This window comes from Parasteatoda tepidariorum, chromosome 12 (assembly GCF_982258835.1).
Source record: "Parasteatoda tepidariorum strain Cologne lab strain chromosome 12, Ptep-v5.0, whole genome shotgun sequence".
Taxonomy (NCBI): domain Eukaryota; kingdom Metazoa; phylum Arthropoda; class Arachnida; order Araneae; family Theridiidae; genus Parasteatoda; species Parasteatoda tepidariorum.
The window spans coordinates 25,455,517-25,479,430 of record NC_141766.1 but is presented as its reverse complement, the minus strand read 5'-3'; the positions used below and the strand labels follow the sequence as shown (position 1 = coordinate 25,479,430).

Below are 23,914 nucleotides of genomic sequence, written 5' to 3'. Positions count from 1 at the left end.
GAAATAACTGTAACTGTAAGTAACTATATACTGTCTGAAAGTAACTATGACTGTAGCCTGTAATGTTTTACTACGAAATTGTTTGAGGCATCTGAAAGTTGTTTTACAGTAATACTTACCTTTTATGCATTGTATGTAGTTTTAAATAAGCATTTTCAAGAAAATATACCACTAATTTATTTAACTTAATTTATTTGACTTAATATTTGCAATTACTGATTTATTTTACTTAATAATAAATTTAACTTGATTAAAAATAAAAAAGCTTCTGCGATACTTTTAAAATGTGTATTTCTATTAAGAATAATTAATAAAATCGCAGTAAGTCTCATTAATAGAATTAATTATACATTTAAAATCTGTAGAATTGCGCTTAGAATTACATAAATAGAATTACGCATTTTAATTTATTTGTATGTATTAAACATGGAAAGATAAATTGTGTGCACGTTATAGTAGAAAATCTAAAATACATATGTTTTGATACAACGTTAAAAAAATATAAAATAAAATTTTAAAGCCAGCTCAAAATAAAATTTAAATTTAAATTTATGTTTCGCTGCTTAATCATCTTCCCCTTAAACCACATCCAAAAATGTAAGTTTTAGCCCGAAAAAGTCAAATAAATATACGTAAACTAACATAATACCGGGTATTTACTCATCAATTTACATAATGAGAAAATAATGCAACATAAAAAGAAGGGAAGACTAGAAGAAAACTTTTTTACTTGCTTTTTTATCTATGCATAAAAAAATTCATTCTGATAAAAAATGTATACAATAATAAAGGTTTTTATTTTATGAAACCAACACATAAGCCATTATTTTCTTATCACTTGATTTTCTTCACTATAGAACGGATGCGATTTAAAATGCATTCAAACCCAGTTGTCTTCTTTTGAAAAGGGTAGTTGAAAACATCTTGTGCATTGTACGATAATTTAAAAGATATGATAGTACTGTAATTTCATGAACAAATAAAACCTGTTTACTTTTAAATAATGTACTTGGATGTGCTATTAATGAATTGTTTTCATCTATTTTCGTTAAACAAATAAAATGTTTGCAGCAGTTTTTTAATGTATTAGTTGTAAGTAGGATATTAAATTTAATTATTGTTTGCTCGTAGCTTAATGTATCAAAACATTATTTTAATGACAAAAATAATGTTCATCTTGTGCTGGGAAAAATAATATAAAACTCTCCAGTAATACATCTTTGTAAAAAATTACATCATTTCATTGTTAATTTGTTCGTTTATTTATTTTTTATTTATTTTTTAATTAGTTACTCTTATTTTTATTTTTCATCTTACTTTTATTCAAAATCATTCAGAATAAATTTCGTGTTTTCAACTTAATTTTATTTTATGATATTAATAATATTTTATGAATTTAATCATGATATTAATAATATCAACTTAATTTTATATATATATATATATATATATATATATATATATATATATATATATATATATATATATATATATATATATATATATATATATATATATATATATATATATATATATATATATATATATACAGTGCAACCTGTAAAAGTGACCACCTGGGTAAAGTGAGAATCTGAGTAAAGTGACCATTTTCTGCAAGTTTTATTTAAAGAGTCCTTTTTAAAGACTCTTCATAAAGTGACCACCTCTATATAGTGACCATTTGACTTGGTCCCGAGGGTGGTCAATTTAGACAGGTTCCACTGTATATATATATATATGTATATATACTAATAGAACCATTTAGTATTGTATTTGCGGTTTTTTTTACCAGACTAATTGAAAACGATTTCAAAACCGTAAAGGTAAAAAAAAAATTATTTACCGTAAACTTTACAGTTAATTGGGTGGACAGACTAATGCCTGTTATTTCACCGTAATTTTATAATGAAAATTCTAACCGTGTGCATTAAACAGTTTGTGGAAATGCTTTGGCTAAGTTGGTGTCCTGCACAACTTCAGGCATAAAAATTAAGAAATAAATAAACAAATGGAAACAACCTTGTAAGAGACCATAAATTTCTCAGCTTGGAAAAAAAAAGTTTCAAAAGACATTATCGTTGTTTCAGAAAAAGGCTACTTTACATCAGTCCCGAAGCAGTTGAATAATGATAGTATTTCTGAATAAAATGCCGAAAACTTGTGACTCAGACGCAATATCAATTGTTGAAATTATGGAATCCAGTAATGATGAGGACTGTGAATCTTCACATACACTAACATCATTTAATGAAGAATTATCCCTGAAAATGTTCTTCTAAGACTTAAAATTTTCCAACAAGTTTGAAATTTTCTTCCCAAAATCTTTGAAAACTTTCTTCCAAAGACATGACGAACAAGAGAGAAAAATTGATGTTTCGGAATAGTTAGAAAATTCACTGTTTACTTTAAGACAAAAAATGGGTAAACAAACAACATTGTCAAAATTTTTACATTAAAATAATGTTAATTATTCCTCATCACTAAATAAAATATATTCAAATTGTACTTAATTATTTTTCCGAAATAATAATTAAATTCGTATGCATTTAAATTTTAGTTTTCATGGGAACATGTCCCCGATATAACGATGACCCTTTATTTACAGAATTTTAGCCCAGTTAAATATATAGCACTATTAGCGAAAAGACGTGAAGTAATAAAAATAAATCTCAACTGTACACAAAATTTGCAGTTTTGCAGTTGGAACGTAAGAAATTGATTTTATAAATTCGTCTACTTTACAATTGACTGATACATTATTTTACGGCTATTCAGATCATATTTTTAAGCCATAAGTAACCAAAATGTTCATTCAAAGATAAAAGTAAATGTTTAGTACTGAGAAACGTAATTACATTTTTAAGACATCAAAATAAACACTCTTCCATGTATTTACTTATTACACAGTTTTCCAATATCATTTTAGATTACTCTAGTTTTACCCAATAAATGGAAAAATATTTCGAGGTCATTCTAATATCTGTTCCTATAAGTTCTTCTATATTGGTTCAGACAAAAGAGTAAGAACATTTCTCCTGCCACTAATTGGTCGTTTTTTCATCTTTATTTGGTCTGTGGTTCTATTTGGACTCACTGCACCATTAAGGTTTTGTTTTCTGACATAGTTTCTTCTTGTTTGCGATGAAAGATCTACTTTTTTTCAGTTTTTTTGGACATATCGATATTTCTTGTAAGTATGAAGGCCGTTAATGCTCCGAATAATGCTATATATATATTTTATACTTTTTCATCATAATCTCTTGTCAAAGTCTGGGAAACTCAGTAATGCGTTGATTTTTTTTTAAAACTATGTTCCTTTTCTTTATTATTTCCGATTTATTGTGGTACTTTAGAAGATTCAAGAACATTTGCTGCATTGAAACTATCGTTACGATTTATAGAAAAATGGATTTTGACAATCAGTTTACAAAATAAACTATAATACCCCTTTAAACAAAAGTAATTGTAAGTTTGTTTTGCAAATGTTATTAAAAATCATTTTAAAATGAATAGTAAGTAGAAGGTTTAAGACATTATTTTAAACAGTGGTGATTTTTAATTATGAAATTTCTTTTATAAATGTAACAGATTACGGATTTTTTTTAACTTTCTGCATGAATTAGTTTTTCTACTTCCAACGTTTGTATGTGACTCCAGACCATTTTTAAATGATTTCGATACAGAGTACATATATAGCAGGCTTCAAACAGGCTCAAACTAAAAAACTCTAATTCAAAGGAATCTAGAGAAGAAGTCTGTGGTAGATTTAAACAAATTGGTTTAACTTTTATAATTGTAAGCATAACTAAACTGAAATTTAATATCCTTTAACAATATGAATACATTTAATTCAATGAAGTTAATGCAGCGAGAAAAAATTACAAAACAAAAAACGGCCAGAAGATCAAATTGCACACTTCGTGCTCTCCTTATGTATCAGTAGAGAATATCCCAAGCATATGCAACTCCGTATGATATAAAATGTAGACTGACTAAATTCCTGGGAAACTGAGTCCAGTTTCCTATTTCATGAGTTACTTACCTAGTTCATTAGTTAACAGTTCTTCTGTTCTTGAGGATCTTACATAACCGTTAAAGATATTCCAACCGTACGAAACTCCTTGTGATATATAATGCAGACTGAATACAATCCTGGGAAACTGAGTCTAGTTTCCTATTTCGTGAATTGCTATATCAGTTACCTAGCTCATTAATTAACATTTCTTCATCCTCGTGAGAATCTTGCATATCCATGGAGGATATTCCAAGCAAACGCAATTCCTCATGATATATAATGCAGACTGATTACAATCCTGGGAAACTGAGTCTAGCTTCCTATTTCATGAATTACTATCAGTTACATAGTTCATTAGTTAACATTTCTTCAGCTCGTGAAGACCTTATATATGAATGGAGGATATTCCAAGCATACGCATCTCTTGCTGATATATAGTGCAGATTAATTACAATCTTGGGAAGTTGAGTCTAGTTTCCTATTTAATGAGTTACTATCAGTTACTTAGTTCATTAGTTAACAGTTTCTCAGTTAGTGAGTAAGGTCGCTCTTTGAGGTGAGAGGTTATTTTCCAGCTCCAATATTCTAGATAAACAAGGCGGTTCGAGACATTGTATAAAATCTCTTTTTAATATTAATAATTTTAATTTTAGTATATCCTATTGCAATTTGTACTTAACTTTACCTTCTAAACATCCCGCAGTGAACTGATCGCAGAAATACGTTTACCAATAGAACACCGAAGTCAAGTACCACATTAAATCTTGTCTGATTTGTAAACTATATTTGATTTGCTTGTTTAGTTGAAATCAGAACATTTCGCATTATCCTTAACTTGGTTACATATTTTTAGCGATGTCTTTGAAATATGGCAAAAGCACTTCACAGTATGAAAATCCAACCATTAATCCAAAAGTTATAAGAGTGATCTATTCGTTTTCTTTTTTTTCTATTAACCTTGTTTGCTGACTCTTCATCCCTCTTGTTTAAAACCGGAAGCTAGCCAATTGTCGATGTTTGAATAGTTTACTCCAATGAATTTTCTAATTTGGTTACAAATCGCTACAAAATTTTGACAAGGTATTCCTTTAAGGGATTTCCTCCCATTCTTGGCTTTCGATTTAAAAATATGCTGGCAATGAAGAAAATTGGCGGAATAGTTACAATTTATAAGGATAAAACATTGCAAAAGCCATTTAAAACGTTTTCAACTTCGATGAATTTATTCCAGACAGTCTAAGAATAAAATGTCTAAAGCTAGAACATATATCTTTTCCCATAAAATTCTTTTGAGAAAAATTTTTAACAACTTTAATTATTGAAAAACTTTTATAATGAAACATCAAAATAACATAATTCTTTATTTTTAAATTACATTAACTATGCTTTGAGTATTCTTTGATGACACCTTACTAAGTTCAAATATTGGAACGCAATTTTAAGTGTGATTTGAACACAGTATATCGTAGCGGAAAAATCTACTGTTTTTTGAAGAAAAAAATTCCCTCGCTATAAAAACAGCATGAAATATGATAATTAGAAACTGTTTTAATGATATCATGATCTGATATACTATAAATGAAATTTTTGTTTGATTTTTAATTAATTTTTTTTTGGATTCTCTTCATAAATTAACTAAATATTTGATTATATATCAATTTCTGAAATTTTTTCGGCTAGTTTGTGAAACTAGAATGTCGCTTTGAATAATTCTGGAGAACTAATACTAGAAATTATTTTTTTAAATTCTGTAATTGCAACTATTTGACTAAATGCTTTAAATAACTGTCTCATTTATAGTATTTATTTAAACAAATGCTTTATAAGGAAGTTATTATTAAAGGAATTTAAAAAAAAATATTTTTAAAATAAACTGTATTTGAAAATAAAAATATTATAATGTAATTGGGCTGAGGGAATAAGGTTAATTACTTTTATTTTTACTACCAGCAAAAGTATGGATTAAAATGCTAAAAAAAGGAAAATAAATCTAAAGAAAAATCTTTCCTATCATTCGCAAGCAATACATTCTTATTTTCAGTAAAATAACATTCCATCTTTAAATTTTCAGATTTTTATCTTTTAGTCTATCGTCGAATGAAACTTTCAAATCACTTAAAATTTATAAACGAAGTTTAATACTCTCATCTTTGAGGCCCTCAATTTTGATTTATACCATATTTCCATAATAATATACAAAAAAAATGAAATATCAGAGCATGATTCATAGTGTGCAGTTACAGCTCCTCTTTATCAAAATATTTTTCAAGCTTTCAGTCAAGAGTGGATTGAGAAAACAAAGTCTATCCGACCACACAAAATTTATTTTCGAAATAGATATTTTGACCGAATAATCTGAAAGAAAAACGTATCACGTGTCCTGGGGCGGAATCATCCCTAGTGTAACATCTAGGTCAACAATAGCATGTGCACTGCCTCATCGAATCAAAAAGAAGAAAAATAAACGATAAAGAAAAAAAAATCGAAAGAAAATAAAACATTATAGAAAATTTTTCCCTCCCTGTTCTCAACCTTACATTGAAGAATTCCTCCAAAGGAGCCATCCATTCTAACACTGAGACTTAACATTTACCAAACACTTAGCTTACAACTTCTTGAAAGTTATCCTGGGGGAAAGAAGATATATTGGTCATAAAATGGGAAGAAATATGTTAATATGACAAATTTGAATTCTTCTAAAACTTTTAAAGACGTGAATATTTGAAATATGATTTCTAAGTATATGCATATATATATATATATATATATATATATATATATATATATATATATATATATATATATATATATATATATATATATATATATATATATATATATATATATATATATATATATATATATATATATATATATATATATATATATAAAGGTTAAAAATATAGAGAAAACATGGAAAATATGAAGGATTAATGAAAGAGATGAAGAAAAATAATACAATTTTAAGATGATTAAAAAAAAATAGTCCCGCTGTGGACTGATCGTTAAGACACGGTTTCCAGCAGGTCACCAAAGTCAAGCGTCACTGGCTGCAGTCAGCGTGAGGTGGGTGACCACTTGGGTCAGTCTGCGTAGGTATCGAGGGTGTGCGGTATCGGTCCTCGTAAAACTGTTCTACCGTAAAGTGCTCGACTTCGCGTGCGGGACGTCAGGCTACCGAAGCGGGGGTGCCATCCCCTCTGCTGAAGATCAAAATTGAGATGACATGTCTTCGGATCAACCTCAGGGATGTCTCCGAAACCGACGCCATTAGCTCATTGTGCAGCTCTAGTGCGACGTAAATGAACTACTACTACTACTACTTCCAAAAAAATATCAAAAAAAAATTTATCAAATATTAAAAAGCCGGGAAACAAAATAAGAAAAACATATAATATCTTCATCAGCTCACACGATTATACCAGCTAAAAGGAGTGATTTCTGATATTGTATCATTATAGCAAAAGCAAATTATATCAATACAACAGTGTAAGGAGCTATAAAAAAATTTAAACGAAAATAGAACACATTAAGGAGAAATTATTTACGAAATAAAACATATCAAGCAAAAAACAGAAAATAAAATGTAAAGAAAAGTCTGAACAAAACACAAAATGAAATCAATAAAGTGAGTAGCGAACTAAAATTAAATTTACCCGTACCGAAATATTTCAAGAGTGATTTAAAATAATTTCGTGATAATATTGCCAGATTACAAGATATGAAAACAGAAGAGCATAGCGTAAATAGAGGGATCTCTTATGGCACGCTCTTACTGCAGTACAGATGAAGTTTGATTTGTTAGTAACCTTGGATTGTCCCAAATATGGATGCGTTTGAGGAAATTTAAAGTTTATAATTAATAAAGTTGATATTTGACTAAACAATTTTAAAAATCTTTGAAGATTAGCGTTTATTAAAAAAAGAAAGAAAGAAAAAAGAATTATGATTTAACTATTCAAATCCTTAAAAATAGGCTCAAAGAGTGACGTCAAAAACTTACAAATTAGAAAAACAAATTAAAAACGGAAACAAAATGAATACAAAGGGGTAGTTAATAGTAGATAATATTAAGCTCTGAAGCTGCATTAAATATGACCACTAAAACATAGCACAAAAAGGACAAAAAGGAAAAAGTTTTCGAGAGAAAAAACGAAGACATTTAAGAAAATTAATAATTTTTATTTACTGCGCAATACAAGCTAATAGAACTAATTTTTTAGTGATCATCGCACTGTTTTAGTGACATATTTTGCTTTGGATACGTTGATACGATATTAGAAAGCACTCATTTTTGCGCATATAATCGTGTGAGCTGATGAGGAGATTATATATTTTTATTATTTTGTTTTCCAGATTTTTAATGTTCGTTATTGATTAAAGCTTTTTAATTTTTGGTATTTTCTAATATTTTTGCTTAAATATTTCGAAAATTTAATTATTTTTCTTCATCTCTTTAATTAATCTTTATTATTTTCTAAGTTTTCTCTATATTTTTAACTTATTTTATGAGTTCTATATGCCTGCAGCTTATACGCAGTAAATAAAATTTATTCATTTTATCTATATATATGCACTCTATAACAAAAAAATCGACGCACCAAGAAGGAGCTGTCCGATTGAAACGAAAATTAGTGAATAGGAAGACAATGTACAGAATAGTAAATGATTAAAATATCAGAGCAATTGAATAATTTATTGCAGAGTTACAGTAACAAGTTCAATAAGGTGTTGATCCTCCTCTAGCCTGGATACAAGCTGCCACATGGCGTGGCATAGACCGATAAAGCTCCCGGATGGTCTCTTGCGGTATTTCCTGCCAAATTCGATCCAGTTGTCGAACGAGGTCATCAACATTCCGTGCCAGATGCAATCGCCTTCCCATCATATCCCAGACATACTCGATGGGAGAGAGATCTGATGATCTGGCAGGACAAGGAAGAGTTTGTCAAGCTTGCAGACAGTTCATAGCAACACGTGCCGTATGTGGTCTGGCATTGTCCTGCTGAAAAACCAGCCCAGGGAGCTGCAAAAGGAACGGTAACAAAACAGGTCTTAGGATGTCGTCGACGTACCGCTGTGCAGTAAGTGTACCTCTAATGACGACCAAAGGGGTCCGGCTGTCAAAGGAAATGCACCCCAGACCATAATACCTTGTTGAGGGTCGGTGTGGCGTGCAGTAGTGAAGGCAGGATCCCCCCTCTGCCCTGTGCGTCTCCAAACACGTCTTCGATGATCGTCAGGACACAGTTGGAAGCGGGATTCGTCGCTAAAGACTATACGTCCCCAGTCGGCATCATTCCAGCCATATCTGTTCAAATGTTCAAAACATTCGTGCATACGAAATTTCAAAGCAATCGGATGATTGCTTTTTGGTGCGTCGATTTTTTTGTTATAGAGTGTATATATATATATATATATATATATATATATATATATATATATATATATATATATATATATATATATATATATATATATATATATATATATATATATATATATATATATATATATATATATATATATATATATATATATATATATATATATATATATATATATATATATATATATATATATATATATATATATATACGGAATGAAATATATCTGCATAAAAGGAATAAAGTTAAACCTAGGGAGATAAATCTCCGAGGTCCTGCCTAATCAAAAGCCGAATAATGTAGCATTTAATCAACGCTTTGTAGTAGAGACGAAATCCATTATAGGCGCGTTGTCGAAAAAGGACGCCGCCAAAAGTAAAGCCAATTCAGCCAACCAATATCTAATGTGAATATTTAACTAATTTAGCTGAAGATTTTATACCAAAACATTCGTTGGAAATCAAAGTAAACCTAGTAACGTATATGCTAATGTTTAATGAGGGTGAAAAGAGAAAAGTTGAAAATAGATATTGATGCCAAATTGTCGTGACAATGAATAATAATTAGTTAGAAACTTGTAGTGATTTAAGAAGTTACCGGTTACATTTATTAAAAAAAGACATAATTTCATTCGTTCTTCATAAAATATAATTAACTCATTTATTTATTTAACGAGGGAATAGGAATGATTAAATTTAACAAATAAAATAAATGTAAAAGCTTTAGAATTTATAGCTATATATATATATATATATATATATATATATATATATATATATATATATATATATATATATATATATATATATATATATATATATATATATATATATATATATATATATATATATATATATATATATATATATATATATATATATTATTTACTATTGAAAATCAATAAAAAATATAATTTTAGATGTTTAGGTGAGAAAATATAAGTTTAACCATTACCTTAAATTACTGACGCGCGTCAATTAGAAATTAAAAGATTTTGTCTAGACGTCCCAACTATCCATGCATATGATAATATAGAAAAAAATTCATTAATTATCTTCCACAAAGCTAAATGAAAAATTATAGGAATTTTACTAGAGTAGTTATGTCAGATAATGAATAATGATTATAATGAATAATAAAACATCTATAAGTTCGTTGATTAGAGAAAATATTGATTATTTGGACAGTAATTGAAAGCATAAACAACGAATGTATAAATTTTAATTTTAATGAAAGCTTATTATTTCCTAATGCAACATTAAATGTACAAAAGAGTTAGTTTCTTTTATGTTTTAAATGAAATTTTATTAAAAATGTCTGTTTGATTGAGTAAAAAAGTCTATTTCTGTTTTTAAATTTATAAGCGAAGATCTTTTTTTTTTTTTTTAACAATTAAAAAAAATTCCCCATCAATATTTTAAATAAATATACTCGGAGAATAATGTCTTATTTGAAATGGTTTTTGTCAAGGAAAAGTAATGGTTATGATTAAACATAAAACAAACAAGAACAAAAATTATTTTCGGAAAAAATGTATTTCGTTTTCATACTCAAAATATCATTAACTTTCATAAAGGTTGGAGATATATTATTTTTATTTCTTTATTATGAGTTAGAGTGATTTTGCACAAAATTTTATACTTGCTTTATTTATTCTTTTCTTACATTTTTACAGAAAGCTTTAAAATAGCAATTTATGCCACAGTTTCATTTATTAGTTGTTCGCTAAGGTGACATTTTTAATTCTTTTAAAGTTTCTGAGTGTCTACTCATTTCTTTGGAAAATATAAATTTCTTAGTTTTTCTTCCTTTTCTAGACATAAATGAGAACCGTTTATATAATTTAAAAATTTTCTTTTGCATTACTTATTTCTAATAGTAAGTTTATAATTCGATATTTAATTCTTGCGGTAGAGTTTCTTTTTTTTATTTTATGATCACTACATTTTACTTTTGAAATTATTATTTTTTTCTCCAGAGTATATAAAGAAAATATGTAAAAGTTTTGTTTTACCATTGGAGCTGGAGCAATATTCAGAATTTATTTTTATTTTGATTATTCATAAAAAAGTTTAAACAAAAGATGTGTTATTCTAGAGGTGCCAATTTTTTCCCTTTCTGTAAAATATCTTATAAAGTTCTAAGGAAGCTTACCGAATCCGAATATAAAGGGTATGTTTCGTACTGCATACACTAAAGTGAACAACAATGTGAATAAAGCACCACTTGAGTACAGAATTAACCGTACTATAGTTTCGGTTTAAAAAAATAACACCAAATCTAAAGAGAAAAGCATAGAGATAAGCTCTTGTGGAGTGGTTAAATCTATCACAACAGATGAACAAGTTTGATCAATATAATAAAAATAAGTTTGATAAGAATACAGGTGTAAGGGTGTTTACGGGATTCCCACCCTGGATTAAATGAGAATTATTTTCCAAACATTGGGAAAGGTTGAGTTACTAGAAAAATCATTAACTAAACTATTAGAATTTTTCTTTTCGAAATATGAAGTGATTCCCTAAAATCAAGTTCGGTAGGTGAAGAATAGTGTTGACTGATTTTGGCAGAAGAAAACTCCAACCTATGATCAGAGTCAAAACGGAATTGATGAAAGATCGTTTAACATCCAGATTTCGCAAAATCATTTATGTTCTTTAAGTCGAAGTTTAAGGGAACGCTTTGTTTGTCCAATATATGACAGATAACACTGAAATCAAATTTGATAAATTCTCTTATAAGTAATGGTTTAAGGAGTTATTATTAACAATTACAAATGAATTTCAAAGCATTTAGCTAAATGTACCAAATGCGCATGCGTAATAATATTTTTGAGTGCAAATAGCTTGACAATGTCAGTTGCGTACTTTCGATGCTCTTTTTGTACGTTGTTCATTTTTTAAGGGTGCAATTTGGGGTAGGTATGCGCAGAATACACCTGGCAAATATATACTGGGAATTGGCACTTGATCATCGAAAAATATGTGTAGGTAATATACCGGGAAATTGCGTATAGGGCAAGGGCAATTAACTTTAAAAAGCATCAGTGAAGTTTATACCGGAAAAATGTGTACAGAGCAATAGCATTTGATCATCAAAAAAAAAAAAAAAGAAAGAAAGGAACACCAATGTAGGTTATAACTTCCGAATGCATACCGGTCAGTGTAACCTAACCTTAAAAAGATCAGCTTAGGGTAAATCGGTAAATGGCCCTAACTCCTCTATATTATTCGATTATTGAAAATAGTAAACATTGATTATAAATAACATATCAGATATACTTCATAGTCTAATATTTTCATTAATCTTTTGTAACGATATCATGTTTTATGAGTTCAAGATATCAAAAATTATCATTCATCAAGAGATATCATGATCTAAAAACAAATTGAAATTTTAAAACTATTATTTTAACTAAAACATAGGCAAAAATCGGTATTTCACGTAGTCTTCTAATTTTGTGTTCTACTGATCTACAACGACTAACATCACAACATATTAAGTTCAGTTAAAGTTAGAGCAGAAGATAAAAATTACAATAAGGTTTGTAAGAATTGTGCCTAATTAATCACATTATCCAATTATAATCATAATTATTATTCTAACCGTAACATATGTATAAATATATATAAATATATATGGGTGATTTTATTTTAACATGACAATTCGGACCAAAAAATTTCTTCAAATTTAAAGTCTTCAAAACAATCTAAATTTTTTTTGTATACTTCTTTAGTTACACTTATTAATATGTTACAGACACCAGTGTAGTTTATTGACATTTGCTCGAGAAAAAAAAATAAATAAAATAGAAATTCACCAAATCTTGAATACCAGGAAGATGACATATTAGCTTAGAAGTTTAAAAAACAGTCATTTTAAGTTAATAGTAAGTAACTCAACTTAAGCCTTTATGCTAGATGGACCATAAATTGCTTAAATTAATTCTTTTTACCCTCTGTGGAAAGAATCGAAGAAATTTTTGTTGCTGATATTTACAAAATAAAATTGTGTATAATAATCAATCATTAAATAAATAAATAGCTTTGATTACATCCAACCATATTACTTTTCCTCCTTACAGTATTTGCCGTTAAAAAATTTTCGGTATATATATATATATATATATATATATATATATATATATATATATATATATATATATATATATATATATATATATATATATATATATATATATATATATATATATATATATATATATATATATATATATATATATATATATATATATATATATATATATATATACCTGTTTCGGAATATGACCCTAGTTATGAAGCACTAGGATTTAAAAATGAGGTACTGCATTTCACCAGGAAAACAGCAGAGCTACCAAGTGAAAAACGCATCGGTTGAAGAGGTCAAGTACTTAAATGGGGTAAGTGAAGTATATGCCTCCCTGCAAATGGGGAAAAAAGTAATTAAGTCTTTGTCAAAATTTAAGAAACTCTTATTCATTTAAAAAAAAAAAAATTGAGTTTTGTCGTGATCATTCTTTTTTTATGATGCTTATACTTTAATTAATTTTGTCTGTTACGTAAAGAAAAATCATATTATAATCAATTATTTTCCGTAATCTTTTAAGTGGATACTTTTCATTTAGCTATTTAACTTTTTATACTGTTTTTTTTTAATTCATTAAACGAATAAACGAAAAAAAATATTTGTAAAAAAAAGTAAATAAAATCAACCTCAGAAATGATTAAAGTGATAGCAAACTCGTAATATTATAAATTCATCGATAATTTTTTTATAGTTAATTATTGTTATTGATCAATATCTGATTAATTTATTTCAATTTGGACTTTCCCGAGAGTAACTAAACTATTAATCAAATTTTAAAATTTTCGAAATACTCGTAATAAAAATAATAACCTTGCTTAAATATTGCTTTAATATTTTTAAATGACTTAAAGCTTTTGATGTAATTATTTTTAACTTAACACGTTTACTTAAAGAAAAGGAAAATTTATTCAAATGTTGTTGCGGAACGTGTTTCAGCAAATAATAAATAAAACAAAATTATAAACATATTTTCTAGCTCTTCTTATAATAAGCGTTTTATTATTTTGTGACCAGAAATATACCATAGTGACCGTAGACTATTTTACGTATTTTCCGGGTTGCCAACAATTACGCTTCTTGCAAATTTTTTTTAGCGTAAAAGAGAATTAAAAACTAAAGCTCTTAGAATTTTTAGTAATTTAGACTGGATTTAAAAAGCCCTACCCCGACTGAACAAGAGCAGAGGAGGCATTCAATCAACTTTTTAATCATTTACATTTAGTAGTGTGCAAAATAACTTAAATCAGAGTCACAAAACAAAGAATAATATTATGCACTAATACAAAGGACTAGCAACACTGGACGAAATTTTCTAAAAAATTGAAGAAAAATTGGCCGCCCATAATTTTCTTTTTCAATTAATAATTCTCTCTTTATCAAATATTTTTTTTTATTTCATCAAAGATAGAACAAATGTTTTCTTCTTCTTTTTTTTACATATACCACGCACGTCCACATTACTGCCAAAAGCTCGACATGGTTAAAAACTTTTTCTTTAAACAAATTTCTCATTTTTCGAAACAATATAGATTAAATAAAAAAAAATCTTTCCATTTCAGAAAGTTTTAAAGAGTTTAAATGTCAGTTAATGTTAAAATAAAATGTTTTAATTACAAATTTAAGATTTACATTTAAGATTTGCTATTTCAAGAGCTATGAAAAACTTAACTTTTCACTACAAAAAATACGATTTATTCGGAAAGTGTAATAAAAGTGTTAAATTTTAAGGTTATTGGAAATGCATAGGATGTTGATTGTATTAACATTATAATATTCTTACATTGTACTCCCGCAACCTTTCAATTTACTTTTCACAACTATAAATCCTGCAAAATTGACCATTAAAGGCAACATGAAGTATAAAATTGGAATGAATAATTTGTTAGTCTCTCTTTATTCTTAATATTCAGGTGAAATACATTAAATTTTCAGATTACTGGTTAAATTCTTTGGTATCCAAATCAGCTTAAACAGAAAAATATTTTCATTAGTTATCATTAAGTCTCAGTCTTTATTTCACTTTTAAAGATAATTTTATTTCGCATAAATAAATCCATCTGAGAACTAAGTTGGAAAAAAACACATTTTTATAATATTGGTAGTCGTGAAGTCAAAATAGGACCATCTGTTCAACGACGGTTATAAAATAAAATTAGGTTATAAAGCTTAACTAGCTATATACAGAATACTATTTTGTCAATGCTGTTCCTTCTAAATTACATTTTAAATGTTTTTTATCCCCTTAATCGGCTTAATAATCAATTTATTTATCAAAAAAATAGTGTTTCTAATGTTTATTTTGCGATGGAGTTTATACTAGGATTTAAATAGTTCAACCATTTTTATTTAATAAAAATATAATCTTTATTAATCGTGTTTTAGGCTTTTATGAATGCCCTGCTACATTTAAAGTGTTTGCGAGAGATATTTTCTTGTGGTTGTGCATTTGAGCAGAATTTCTTTTTCAAATAAATAGAAATGTTTTAAAAATTTGACAAATACATAAAGACAAGACATGAACATCTGTCTAACTGACTAAGTGTATATATATAAATATATATATATATATATATATATGCTTTAAATACTTTTATTTATTATGTATTAAGATACCATACCTGCCAACTCTAACGTTCATCCAAAAAGTTTTTTTTTCCCTGTTTTTATTCCAGTAGGCAAATACTTAACTCTCTTTTTGCCATCAGTTAAAACACAAAAAGATAACTACCACGTCTTCGTATTGTATTTTTAAATTAATAAAAAACAAAAATAGTTAAAATTATACTGAATCGAACTCTGTAAAACAGGAATAAAGTTTGAATGCAAAACGTTTGCTACCACATTAAGTATAAAAATAAAATCGTCCCGAAAATCGGGAGGATTTCGCTGGTATGAAAGTAATACATTACTTTTGCTACCACTAGAAGAATTATTTTCGAAAAATGTGGAAATTCTGCAGTAATTGAAAAGTATGAACTTAATGACATACTTTAAAAAAAACCTCATACATAAAACGGTTTTTGGAAAAGAGATCAAAAACTGGTTGTAAAACCATTTTTTTTTACCTTTTCACGGAAGAAGAAAATGTCCCTGGTTATCAAGATTTATTTACAATTATTTTCAAAAACGAAACAGCCTGATAATTACATTTTAATTTTCAATAAGTCTTGCATTTTTCCGAAAGCAAGCTATTTATGATATGGTTTTACAACTAGCTTTTTCTGACACACACACAGTTGTGGTTTAGTTATATTCAGAACAATCATCAATTTAATAATAATTTAAGGCAATCCATGGATTACTATATACACGAATCTTGAATAGATTTTGATATTTAGGTAATATGTAAATGTCTCACCAAACTCTAGAGTGTATTAATCATGTATTTGATTCTATATTTTGAATAATATTACATATTCTGACAGCAAGCCAGTAATCCAAAACTTTATGAAGATTAACATCATTCTAGTTTATTATGACACCTATATGGCGGATATCGCTGTTGTATGGTTAAAACTACATTGTTATGCCATGTCAACACTGCACGCAATATTAGGCAATGCTTTAAAATGATGTATTATGGTAAATCGTAATACCTAAAATTTCATAAACTTATATAAAAGCTCAAATCAGATGTTACTGTAAATTATTTATAGCTTAAATTATTTCTTTTTAATTTTTTTTATTATGAAAAAATATTATCCTGCCTCAAAAGTGAATATTTGTATAATGTTATATTTAAAAAAATAATTTAAACGTTTCTTTGAGTTCAAAATTATAAAGTTTTTTATAAATATCAAAAAAATGCTCAATTTAATTGATTTTAATCAATTTTAGAGAGAAGTAATTGTTTATAAGACTAAACAAAACATTGAATATATTAAAAAGTGTACATCATGTTTAAGAATGTTTCATGAAATTAAAAAGACGTAAAAATGTGGAATTTTTATTTTTGTTTGGAAAAAAATATGAGAAGCAGTGCTAATTTACCGTACCATTGAAAGAGAATCTTGTTAGTGATTCTCATCAAATTTTTGCACCACGGTATGAGAAAAATTCTTTTACCATATATTTAAAAATTAGCATTCTAAGTAGTTAGAGTACGAAATTACAGATGAGTAAAATTTCATCATCATCAATAACTCTACAGCCCAGGCTGGGCCATGGCCTTCTCAAGAAGTTTTTTCCAGGCAAACATTTCTCCTGCTAGTGTTTTCTAGTTTAAATTTAATAATTTAAAAGACAAATATTGTTGTTACAAGATGTTTCTGATGCTGCATTTAGTATCACTTTAAAAATTTTAAAAATTATTACATTTTAATACCAATAATGGAATAATTAACATTTCTGAACCAATCGTAGAATTGACGTTGTATTTAGTATCACTTGCATTCAGACAGAACTTTAACATTTTTGAAACATTATTACATTTTGATGTATTTCGGAACCAACAATTAAATAATATAGATCTTTCACGAAGTACTAAGTTTCAATTTACTGACTTTTGGAACTTAAAAGCAAATATTTTGAGTTTATTCGATTTCGGAGTTTCTGCGTACGAAAGCCACCTCTTCCTCATATTCTTCAGTTCCCTAAATTTATCTATGCGGAAAGACTCAAATCCCCGGATGTGTGAGTAAAGCACATTCCCTGCTCACTTTCTATTTATTTTTGTCCAAAACCCAGATGTTTCGCTCGATTTCCAGTCGCCGAGTTTCGACTTTCTTCTTCTCAAGGGTGTCTTCCGTTAAGTAAAGAAGGGAATTTCAATAGGGGTTGCGAAGATCACGAACGAGAATGGAAAATTCACTACTGGGGCGACTTTAGTCCTCCTTCATGCGAAATCCATTTCTTTTTAGATTCATCTTAGGCATTCCTTTGCTGTGGATTAAATAATAAGAGGAAATTATGTGTTTGTTTGAGAGACTAAAAATATTAAAGAGGAAATAATATAGCTTGGAAAACGTTTCATGCTTACTGAATTAATGATTTTTAAATATCTTAATATTCTTATCTTATATATATGGTATATATATATATATATATATATATATATATATATATATATATATATATATATATATATATATATATATATATATATATATATATATATATATATATATATATATATATATATATATACCATATATATATATATACCATATATATATATATATATACCATATATATATATATATACCATATATATATATATACCATATATATATATATATATACCATATATATATATATATACCATATATATATATATATATACCATTTAACGTATGTTAGAACATGGCATTTTTACGAATGATATTCTCTATTAACAGCTAATTTTATGTTTTAATTGCATTATTCTGGGTAAAAAAATTAGAATTATTTTAACCATCACAGCATAAAAATTTTAAAATAATGAAAAAACGTACACAATTTCTGAAATTCATATCTTTTTGATGGAAAACTCTGGCAAACTTTAAGCCAAACTTAAATATACAATTCGTAGAAACTATTCAACAGACAATCCATTTAAAAATGATCAAATCAATTTGGATTAGCATACGTTGATCAATTAACACTTTCATTTTAGATAATTGGGAGAATCCCTTTTATTAAAAGTGTTGGTAGTAGGTAAATATTTTGCTATAATTTGATAAAAACATATTCCTTGGGTTATGAGTTTAGAACCAAGTATGAAGTTTATTGAAATATCTTTGTATATACGCCTGTCTTGACAGTCCAAAAATGCTAACAAAGAAATACTTTGTTTACCCACCCATTATTGCTTTCTTTTTTTAAAGAAAAAAGCGAAGTCATGTTCCAAATAATTTGATATTTGTTTTTAAAGGGTTAACGTATGTTAGAACATGATTAAAATTCTACGGTTTTACTGCTACTGTGAGAGCTACGGAAACTGATCGCGGAAAGAAACTTTGAACAATTTCTCTGATTCATGTTCCTCTATAGTTTGTATATTTATTATTAATAAGTATACGGAATAACCTTCTTTTTCTTCGTGATGTTTCAGCAAGGAGTGTACATAGGGGAAGATGACTAGCTTCCGTAGGCATAATGTAAACCAGTCCCCTAAGGTTAGGTGCGGTTTCTTGTGTATAAGGGAAAAACCCATTATTTAAAGGCACACAGCTGAATGCTCAACCCCCCTCTTCAACTGGGATTGGGGAAAAGAAGAAAATTTTTCTCTTTTAATTTATTTTAGTTTATTCTGCATTTCTACTCTCTTGATAAACTGTACTGCACTGTTAATAAAGATATTTCTTTGAGACAGTATTAATATTATCTATGGGGATTAAATCTGCTAACAAATTTTGACATAGAAAGAAAGAATATAATGGCGGTACGGATAGTAGCGTACGCTACCATACATGTAGGGTTGCCCAACAACCGGTACGCTTGTGACGTTCCTCCTGCCAATCACTTTGATTCCAGTGCGCATGCGCTGGATCTTAGTACATATGATGTTCTGTTAAATCTGAGTATGTTGCTCATTCTGTAAGTTGTTTTTCTAGTATAGCATGACGAACAGAGCAGTTCTTCGCGTTTGTTACGTATTCTAAGAGCTGGACTTCTTCTCCTTTCTATATTTTTTGATTTCAGCTTTCCCCACTGTTTTAGAAAAACATTCCCCTCTCAGAATATTTGATACGTTTAGCTGAGACACCAAATTTACTAACATAATATAAAAATTTTAGAGAGCATTGAGCTGCAATATCTAGCAATTTATTTGTAATCTTTACAGTTTAGCAACTGTGATTATGCTATCGTGGAAATTAAGCATAAATAATCGATACCGTGGTTCACTTTTAATAAAAAGAGAGTTTAATTTAACTACCACTTATGCTTACAGTAACGAAAGAAGAAAGTATATATGATTCAAGGTAGCAATATCAGTTAGTAGATCGATTTTTTTTCAAGTTGTAGATTTATAGTAATATGAATCATTCGTTATAATTTTTTCTCTTTATTTAAAAAAAGCATCAAAAAATGACTTTGAAAACGAAACAGTGTAAATCATTGAAAGAAAATAAATTGTTTGAATTTATAATGAATTTACTATTTTCTATTATTAAACTTCCTTCAATTTGCCTCTGTTTTTTTAATATTGCATTCTTGGTAGAAAAATATAAAAAAAGAACTTAATATTCATTAAGGTAAGGATATATCAAAGAAAAACTAATTTACTTATATACCAAAAATATAATTATTTCAAATAATTTAAAGATGAAACAGTGTAAAGTAATGAAAGAAAGTACATTTTTTCAATTAACTATTTTTGATGAATATTTAAATTACTTCAATTTGCTTTTTTTTAAGTGTTGTATACCTTATAAACGAAAAGAGAGAGAGAGATTTGATGTAATTAGTTATAATGTTTTAGGTATATTAGTAAAATTGGTTATAGTGTTCGAGAGGTCCAAGAAATAAGCTCTATTTCACTCTGTTATATTTCCTTTTTTGCAAAGAGAAATTAACTGCAAAACTTTAAAAAAAAATAAAATTAAATTGAAGTAATTTTAAAATTCCTCAAAAATAATTAAAACAATTTATTTTTTCCCCATTACTTTCATCTTAAATTTATTTAGAATTAATTATAATATTTTAGGTATATTACTAAATTGGGTATTAGTTAATAAACCCTAACCATAATTAATATTGGCCGGAATAGCCTGGTTGGCAGGGCGATGGACTCGAGTTTGTGAGAACGGGAGTTCGAATCCAGCGGGTATAGTAAACGGTGACTGGTTCATGCTAACTATGTCGGGTCACAATGTCCTCCATGTTCCCATAACAAATCAGTATCTCTGGGGGTACTGAATTGGAGATTGATCGTTCTTTGGTTCAGATCAAAATTACAATCTGCGGACGTATGAATGAGTCTCTCTTATAAACGGGTGTGACGTATTGGTGAGGTAGATGTCAACTTCTTGGCAATAGATGGCGCCACTGGAAAACAAGAACAATCGCACCGCCTCTGCCTTAATGGCCGACTACAACAACATAATTAATATTAAAGATCCTTTTTTCTATTTTTGTGCCATGAAACCATAAAAACGATTTTCCCTAGTTAAAACAATTTATAGTTCAACAATCGAAAATGCATGCAGTTTGCTTCAATTAAATTATTTATAAAAAAACAAAATCTGACAGGTGAAAATATATTACTCTCAAATCTTTATAACTATAAACGTTATTCCTAAAATTCGCTAACGGTAAACTATTAGTATTGTTACATTATCTATAAAAGCTATAACAAAGATCCACCGATGGTAAATAAAGTTTCGTGCAGAAGTCTAGCTTCAGGAATCCGTTGTGCATGCGGGTTTCTCTGATGAGATTGATAGCATCTATTCTCATGTAACAGTTGGCGATAATCAACGTCGAGCGACTCTGGAAGCTATGTCCTTTCTCGACATTTATAATGCAAATGAATGCGACAAGGAATGCATAGCAATGTGGGTCGAACATTCGGAACTTTGAAACACAGTTACAGTATTTTATCTAATGAATTAAATTGTAAAGCTCTAGAAGTAGAAAATGTTTTTGGTCGTGTTAAAAACCGATTTCTTTAAAGTTGCTTAAATGTTAGTTGCAAGTTTATTTTATTCGAATATCAGAATGGAATATTAGAATCCTGCATTGTAGATAATCTAACATTTTTTAAAATTCTTGTGAAATTCCAGATAATTCTTGTAGATGATGGTGGTTTTTATAATCTAAATGTGTAATTACAATCAAAATATATGTAAATTATTAACTAAGTGTGTAATAATAAATTACTCCATAACAAGTTTAGATTTTTTTTAAGCAATAGATTTATTGAGTTTGTAATTTTTGCTTTTCAATTTTTAAAACAGAACATAATAATTGTAAAATTAGTTTAATTACGTGATAGTCTTCTTATATATAAATTGGGGACTAAGAAAGTGATGGAATTTTTTTCACATTTACAATATTGATTTAAGTATTTATTACTTCTCTGTCAACCAAATAGAATCGTTTTTTTCGTGAAGAACGTGTTTTTTCTGCAATCCTGTTGGTTAATAAATTTATTAAAGAGATATTTCGTTTTTAAAGTTTTATGGTAAATAAAAGACGAAAATTATACGTAAGGATAGGTATTCAATTTTGGCTTACTATCTACGATATTATTTCTCTATATTGAAGTGATATTTGAAATGAAATACTATAATATATGCAGATCAAGATATATGTTGAAATTTTAAATTTGTTTTTTCAATTTAGTCATAATACTTTCTCAATGATTAGTTTTGTAGATAAAAATGATCCGTACTCAGCTTCATCTTGTGATCATTAGTTTCATTTTTCAACGAAGTGAATAGGGACAACGCAATTGTAAAATTTATATGGAAGAAAAAGTATATTCCTTGCTGCTGCAGTACATTGAAAGTATATGTAGATAATGAATTTTCGATAATATACTTATATTTTTGATTTTCTTATAATTAAGTAGTTATTAAGACAACAGTTTAGCTGTTAAATTTAATAACGAATTACAATCCTACATAATTAAGTAGTTATAACCCATAATTAAGTAGTATCCCTCATAATTAAGTAACAGTTGTCCCTCATAAGTATGTAGTTATCTTTGTGCAATGGATTATGCGTTAACTTATGCAATTACATTTAAACGAGTTAATAACTAAAAACAAATACCCGAAATAACTCATAGAAAACAATTCCATTGCTGAAATTAGATGAACTCAATGAAATTTAACAATTAACGTTTATTGGCGTCAAACAAAACCGAGCCATAAAAGATCACTTTAGAGGATTATGAGATGCCGGTGTAGTTATTTAAAATTTATTTGGTATGAATTTTAAACAATACAGAGGTACCTCCAAAATGTTTAATCCGTAATTGCAATCACGTCATTCCATTTTTCAAGCCCATGAGACTAGGCTCAGCTTATATTAATCCGTAAGTAGACCAATCAAGGTAGAACGCTAGCGTTCCATACTTTCATCACTATAGACGACAATAGTACAATATTATGGGTGCTATCGAAAATAGTACCGAATGGAGTAGCGAAAATGGGAAATAACACCGAATGGGACGAGAGCCTCGACAAAAAAAAACGGCTAAGTCCACTGGAGAGCATTAAGAAGACCCTCACGGTCAGCTCAGCTTTAAATCAGCAAACAACCGTGCTCAATTGGTTCTCTCAAACCCACTGCTAAACCCTATAAACTGCTTACTGAAAACACTGTTACCGTCCTATATCCAGTTTAAAGTTTCAAATAAAGCCAGGAATTATTATCATAAGACAGTAATCATTCACTCCTATGCCAGGGGAGATTACTCTGTGTTCAGAACAATGGAAAAAAAGAGGTTGGCCAAATACAATTATTCAAGATCGCCAATTTATTTTTTGCAAAT

The 23,914-nt window shown here is 28.0% G+C and overlaps 1 long non-coding RNA gene across 2 annotated transcripts in view; it reads left to right on the top strand.

Moving 5' to 3' along the window:
* The first annotated feature begins 2,959 nt into the window (after positions 1–2,959).
* Positions 2,960–23,914, top strand: part of LOC122271401 (uncharacterized) — a 161,220-nt gene continuing 140,265 nt past the window's right edge. Inside the window, exon 1 of one of the 2 annotated variants that reach the window (XR_006226352.3) lies at positions 2,960–3,190. This is a non-coding gene — a long non-coding RNA (uncharacterized LOC122271401). The remainder of the gene's footprint in view (positions 3,191–23,914) is intronic. The other variant, XR_011638371.2, reaches the window with a different exon arrangement.